Below are 7,141 nucleotides of genomic sequence, written 5' to 3' on the forward strand. Positions count from 1 at the left end.
GTGTGATCTTCTTGCTTTAAGAATAAATGAAAAGTTATCTATAACCAGAATGAACCAAAAGACTCCATAAAGCTCCATTCTTGCTACTGTCTTAATGACCAATATTAGTAATTTCAAACAAATCATTCAGGGATTCACACTGTAGCAAAACCACTCGTGTAGAACTATTGTTAAATATATTTGATATGGAAATTGAGACAAGCATTTGTTTCCCGACTTAAAAATCAAAATCAAAATATCATATCCAAATATAAATTGCCTTGATACAATGAAATTAAGAAAAAAATAGAAACAAACACTTATTTAAGAGTTTTCACTGTGAGCTATGGAGATGGATTGCCTGGTTTTGAATCCATACCACTTATTAGCTGTGCAACTTTGTGCAAGTTTTTAAAAATTCTGTCTCATTTAAAAAATATATATAATAATAACAGCATCCACCCCATAGTCTTATTGTGAAGAATAAATGAATTACCATATGTAAAGCATTTACTTCCTGGGATCCACATGTTTTTGCAATCATTAATGTTGTCACTATTTAACTAAAGAAAACAAACAAATGCATTGTATTTCCTATACTCACTGAAAGCAAAAAAGTCTAATCCCATGTGAGTAAAAAATTGGACTTGAATTCTAGTATTAACTGACTTTAAGGGCTTCCCTGGTGGCTCAGTGGTAAATATTCCACCAGCCAGTGCAACTGATATGGGTTTGTTCCCTGATCTAGGAAGATCCTACATGTTGTGGAGCACCTAAGCCTGTGCACCACAACTACTGGGCCTGTGTTGTAGAACCTGGGAGCCACAACTACTGAAGCCCACCTGCTGCAACTACTGAAGCCCACTTGCCCTAGAGCCCTGGCTCTGCAGCATTGAGAAGCCCATGCATCGCAACTAGTGTAGCCCCTGCTCAGCTCATTGCAAGAGAAAAGCTCTTGCAGCAACAAAGACCCAGTAAAGACAAAAATAAATAAATAAATATATATATATATATTTGTTAATTTACCTTTAAGTATTTATGACTTTGGACGAGTCATTTAATCTTTCTGTCCCTCTCTTTCTTCATTATGGTGAGTAGAATTGGAGACCTCTAACATCCTTTCTTGTTCTAACATTTTAGCTTGAAATAAGCTTTCATCATAAATCCACACTCATTTGCATAATGGATCTCAATTATGTGTAGTGCTACAGCTTAAAAAATTTTACATCACAATTCTATATGTAAATCCAAAATATCTTATTGTTATCAGCTGCATATTTTATATAATTTTAATTGATTTAAAATTATGTTTACATGGGTTAAAGATACATGCTTTGTTTGCAGGAGGTAGTGATTTTATGCATTCTAGCCTAGCAACAAACACTTCTTCATATAATTTAGAAATAAAAATTTTGTTGTAAAAGAGTATTTTAATGATTATTTTCTGCTTTCAAAGTTTTATAGTAATAAAATTTCCCCTTAAAAAGGATATATTCCAATGATGTTTATGTTTAGATACTATGGTCAGTTTTCAAATGTATACATTGAACAGTTTATCCCCTTCATGAAATAGAAAACATACTAACTCATGGATAATTTTAACTGGTATTTGCATTTTTAGCAACAAATGTAAGTTAGAGAAAGTGGGAGTTTATTTTCATTGGATAATTATAATATATTTTGAACCCCTGTAACACATTTTGACTATGTGGATCACAATAAACTGTGGAAAATTTTGAAAGAGATGGAAATACCAGACCACCTGACCTGCCTCTTGAGAAACCTGTATTCAGGTCAGGAAGAAACAGTTAGAACTGGACATAGAAAAATAGATTGGTTCCAAATAGGAAAAGGAGTATGTTAAGGCTGTATATTGTCACCCTGCTTATTTAACTTCTATGCAGAGTACATCATGAGAAACACTGGGCTGGAAGAAGCACAAGCTGGAATCAAGATTGCTGGGAGAAATATCAATAACCTCAGATATGCAGATGACACCACCCTTATGGCAGAAAGTGAAGAGAAACTAAAAAGCCTCTTGATGAAAGTGAAAGAGGAGGGTGAAAAAGTTGGCTTAAAGCTCAACATTCAGAAAACGAAGATCATGGCATCCGGTCCCATCATTTCATGGCAAATAGATGGGGAAATAGTGGAAACAGTGTCAGACTTTATTTTGGGGGGCTCCAAAATCACTGCAGATGGTGACTGCAGCCATGAAATTAATAGAAGCTTGCTTCTTGGAAGGAAAGTTATGAGCAACCTAGATAGCATATTAAAAAGCAGAGACGTTACTTTGCCAACAAAGTTCCATCTAGTCAAGGTTATGGTTTTTCCAGTAGTCATGTATGGATGTGAGAGTTGTACTATAAAGAAAGCTGAGTGCCAAAGAATTGATGCTTTTGAACTGCGGTGCTGGAGAAGGCTTTTGAGGGTCCCTTGGACTACAAGAAAATCCAACCAGTCCATCCTAAAAGAGATCAGTCCTGGGTGTTCATTGGAAGGACAGATGTTGAAGCTGAAACTCCAGTTATTTGGCCACCTGATGGGGAGAGCTGACTCATTTGGAAAGACCCTGATGCTGGGAAAGATTGAAGGCAGGAGAAGGAGACGACAGAGGTTGAGATGGTTGGATGGCATCACCGACTCAATGGACGTGAGTTTGGGTAAACTCTGGGAGTTGGTGATGGACAAGGAAGCCTAGCGTGCTGCAGTTCACGGGGTCATAAGGAGTCGGACACGACTGAGGGACTGAACTGAACTGAACTGAATACAGTTTTAATACATTGTAATACATTTTGAACTCCTGTGTTGAAAATATTGAAGACTCAGAAGCATGGTACGGGGAGGGAGGAGGGAGGGTGGTTCAGGATGGGGAACACGTGTATACCTGTGGCAGATTCATGTTCACGTATGGCAAAACCAATACAATATTGTAAAGTAATTAACCTCCAATTAAAATAAATAAATTTATATTAAGAAAAGAAAATATTGAAGCAAACACATCTCAGAAACTCAAACAATTTTTAAAGTAATATTTCCAACTAAAATATGCCATCATGATTTGGTATTGAAAATGATAAAAGTTCAAATTCTCTAAAGTTTATCACTTTAAAATTTAAAAAATAATTAAAACCTGTTACAGCTGACATCTGCAACATTGCACCTTAAAATTTTTCCAGTAATTACAACTGCTAATTTTCAAGGGGAACAATAATGAGTCAGATTTGACATAAGGACAATTTTTCAACCTCTTTTATTTTTTATTCAGAAGAAAAGTTTAAAAAAAAACACTGCAAATATATTATCTATCAAAAAAGTACATTTTTGTGGACTACTTTACTTTTTTTATGTTAGAAAATAAATAGTAATAGTTTTGTAAAACTTTATATACAACAACCAAAATGAAACAACAGAAACTGAAAACCAAGAAACTCCACATGTTACCTATTAATGCTACCTATTGAAATTTACATTATCTAAACTCTGAGGCTAAAACTCATAGATCCTTGATTAGTTGCTTCCAATATAGATCTTTTCTCATTAATTTATAATCCATGACATCCCCTCTTCAGTAAAACCAACACCCAATCTCTAATCATAACATTTTCCAGATCTCTGGTCATCCAATGTCCTCATCTGGCCCTGGGCATTTCACACAACTCATTTTCTCTAAGAAACTTTCATAGATTAACATTATGTGGGGGATACTTGAATACATAAAAAAGTAAGCATAAGCTTAGAAGTAAGTGTTTAAGGGACTTGTTAAAATATGGCAACTATGGAGAAGGCAGTCAACAAAGTCTTGGAGTGATCAGCTTTTCATTTTTTTAACTTTAATTTGGAATATAAATCTCATTAACAGTTATTACACGTCATGTGCATTTGAATAGCACATTCCTTTACTCATCTATTATTTCTCTCTCAACCTGTAAAGGTATACAGAATATTGTTTTGAACTGAATGTACTGTTGAATAAAATTTTTACCTTGGTTTAATTTGGCTTTGCTATCTTAATGGTAGGGCTTCCCTGGTAACTTGACGATAAAGAATATAACCACCAATCCAGGAGAAGCGGGTTCCTTACCTGGGTTGGGAAAATCCCCTGAAGAAGGAAATGGCAACCCAATCCAGCATTCATGCCAGGGAAATTCCATGGAGAGAAGGATCTGGTGGGCTACAGCCCATGGAGTCACAAAAGTGTAGGACACAAATTAGCAAGTAAACGACAACAATCTTAATACTAAACTATCACTAAGAAAATGGAGACAGTGCATTCTAATTTTTTTTTTTTTTTTTGGTAAGTCCAAAGTTTACCAAAAACTTTTGGTAAGATTTTTTTTTTTTGGTAAGTTTATTATTTCACGACCTATTGAAAGCAAATCTGGTACACATTTTAGGTCTTTAAAACATTGTATGAATGTTAAATAGCAATAATGAAAAGGATTGAATCAGCCTGTCAATGATTAAATTATAAATGGTCTCATTCATCAGTTCAATTCAGTTCAGTTGCTCACTCATGTTTTACTCTTTGTGACCTCATGGACTGCAGCACCTCCCTGTCCATCACCAACTCCCAGAGTCCACACAAACTCATGTCCAACGAGTCAGTGATGCCATCCAACCACCTCATGTCATCCCCTTCTCCTCCCGCCTTCAATCTTTCCCAGCATCAGGGTCTTTTCCAGTGAGTCAGTTCTTCCCATCAGATGGCCAGACTGTTGGAGTTTCAGCTTTAGCATCAGTCCTTCCAATGCATATTCATGACTGATTTCATTTAGGATGGACTGGTTCCATCTCTTTGCAGTCCAAGGGACTCTCAAGAGTCTTTTCCAATACCACAGTTCAAAAGCATCAGTTCTTCAATGCTCAGCATTCTTTATAGCCCAACTCTCACATCCATACGTGACTACTAAAATTCATAGCTTTGACTAGATGGACATTTGTTGGCAAAGCAATGTCTGTGCTTTTTAATATGCTCTCTAGGTTGATCATGGAGAAGGAAATGGCAACCCCCTCCAGTGTTCTTTCCTGGAGATTCCCATGGACAGAAGAGCCTGGTGGGCTGCTGTTCATAGATTTGCAGAGTTGGACATGACTGAAGTGACTTAGCATGCATGCGTGTGTTGGAGAAGGAAGTGGCAATCAACTCCAATATTCTTGCGTGGAGAATCCCAGGGACAGGAGCCTGGTGGGCTGCCATCTATGGGGTCACACAGAGTCAGACATAATTGAAGCAACTTAGCAGCAGCAGCAGCAGGTTGATCATAATTTTTCTTCCAAGGAGCAAGCATCTTTTAACATCATGGTTGCAGTCATCATCTGCAGTGATTTTGGAGCCCCCCAAAATTGTCATTATTTCCACTGTTTCCCCATGTATTGCCAATCTATGAAGTGATGGGACCAGATGCCATGATCTTAGTTTTCTGAATGTTGAGTTTTAAGCCAACTTTTTCATTCTCCTCTGTCACTTTCATCAAGAGACTCTTTACTTCTTCACTTTCTGCCATAAGGGTGGTGTCATCTGCATATCTGAGGTTACTGATATTTCTCCTGGCAATCTTGATTCCAGCTTGTGCTTCATCCAGCCCAGCGTTTCTTATGATGTACTCTACATAGAAGTTAAATAAGCAGGGTTACAATATACACCCTTGATGTACTCCTTTCCTGATTTGTAACTAGTCTATTATTACATGTCCAGTTCTAATTGTTGCTTCCTGACCAGCAAACAAATTTCTCAAGATCCAGGTCAGGTGATCTGTATTCCCATCTCATTTTCCACAGTTTGTTGTGATCCACACAGTCAAAGGCTTTGGTGTAGTTAATAAAGCAGAGATGGGTATTTTTCTGGAACTCTCTTGCTTTTTTCATGATCCAATGGATGTTTGCAATTTCCTCTGCCTTTCCTAAAATCAGCTTGAACATCTGGAAGTTCACGGTTCATGAACTGTTGAAGCCTGGCTTGGAGAATTTTGAGCGTTACTTTGCTAGTGTGTGAGATGAGTGCAATTGTGTGGTAGTTTGAGCATTCTTTGGCATTGCCTTTCTTTGCGATTGGAATGAAAACTGACCTTTTCCAGTCCTGTGGCCACGGCTGAGTTTTCCAAATTTGCTGGTATATTGAGTGTAGCACTTTCACAGCATCATCTTTTAGAATTTGAAGTAGTTCAACTGGAATTCCATCACTTCCTCTAGCTTTGTTCATAATGATGCTTTCTAGTACCCACTTGACTTCACTTTCCAGGATGTCTGGCTCCAGGTGAGTGATCACACTATGGTGATTATCTGGTTCATTAGGATCTTTTTTGTATAGTTCTTCTGTGTATTCTTAACATCTTCTGCTTCTGTTAGGTCCATCCCGTTTCTGTCCTTTATTGTGCCCATATTTGCCTGAAGTGTTCCCTTGGTATCTCTAATTTTCTTGAAGAGACTTCTAGTCTTTCCCATTCTATTGTTTTCCTCTATTTCTTTGCATTGATCTTATTCAAGACAGTTTGTAAAGTCAAGATTTTGTAGATGTAGTAATAATGTGATGAAATATGTTCCAACTACCTGTAATGGACTTGAACAATTTGGGAAGGGGTGTGAGGCACTAGCAGAGAAGGCGATGGACACGACTGAGCGACTTCACTTTCACTTTTCACTTTCATTCACTGAAGAAGGAAATATCAACCCATTCCAGTTTTCTTGCCTGGAGAATCCCAGGGACAGGGGAGCCTGGTGGGCTGCCGTCTACAGTGTCACACAGAGTCAGACATGATTGAAGCAATTTAGCAGCAGCAGCAGCAGCAGTGAGGCACTAGAAAAATGAGGAGTGGCAGAAAGTATGGATGAAACTGTGGAGGAAACTTTAAAAAGAGTGGGAATACAAAGGATAGGTAGGCAAGGGATGATTTTGAGTATTGGGATGGACAAGAAAAAGTATTCATGGAATCTAAGCAGGACAAGGATGGATGAAAACTAACTGGAGGAAATTGAAGTTGGAAACCTAAAAAGTAGGTAGAGACATGGAAGAATTATACAAACTCAAAAGCACAATGAGGAATTCAGCAAAACTGTAATGAACTGATCAGGACTTCATTGAGTGGGAGACTTGAAGGACCAAAAAAAAAATGGGGAAGGTGTGAGGAGATTTCATGGATCTGGGCGGTCTCAGGCACCACGG

This window comes from Oryx dammah, unplaced genomic scaffold, assembly GCF_014754425.2.
Source record: "Oryx dammah isolate SB20612 unplaced genomic scaffold, SCBI_Odam_1.1 HiC_scaffold_23, whole genome shotgun sequence".
Taxonomy (NCBI): Eukaryota; Metazoa; Chordata; class Mammalia; order Artiodactyla; family Bovidae; genus Oryx; species Oryx dammah.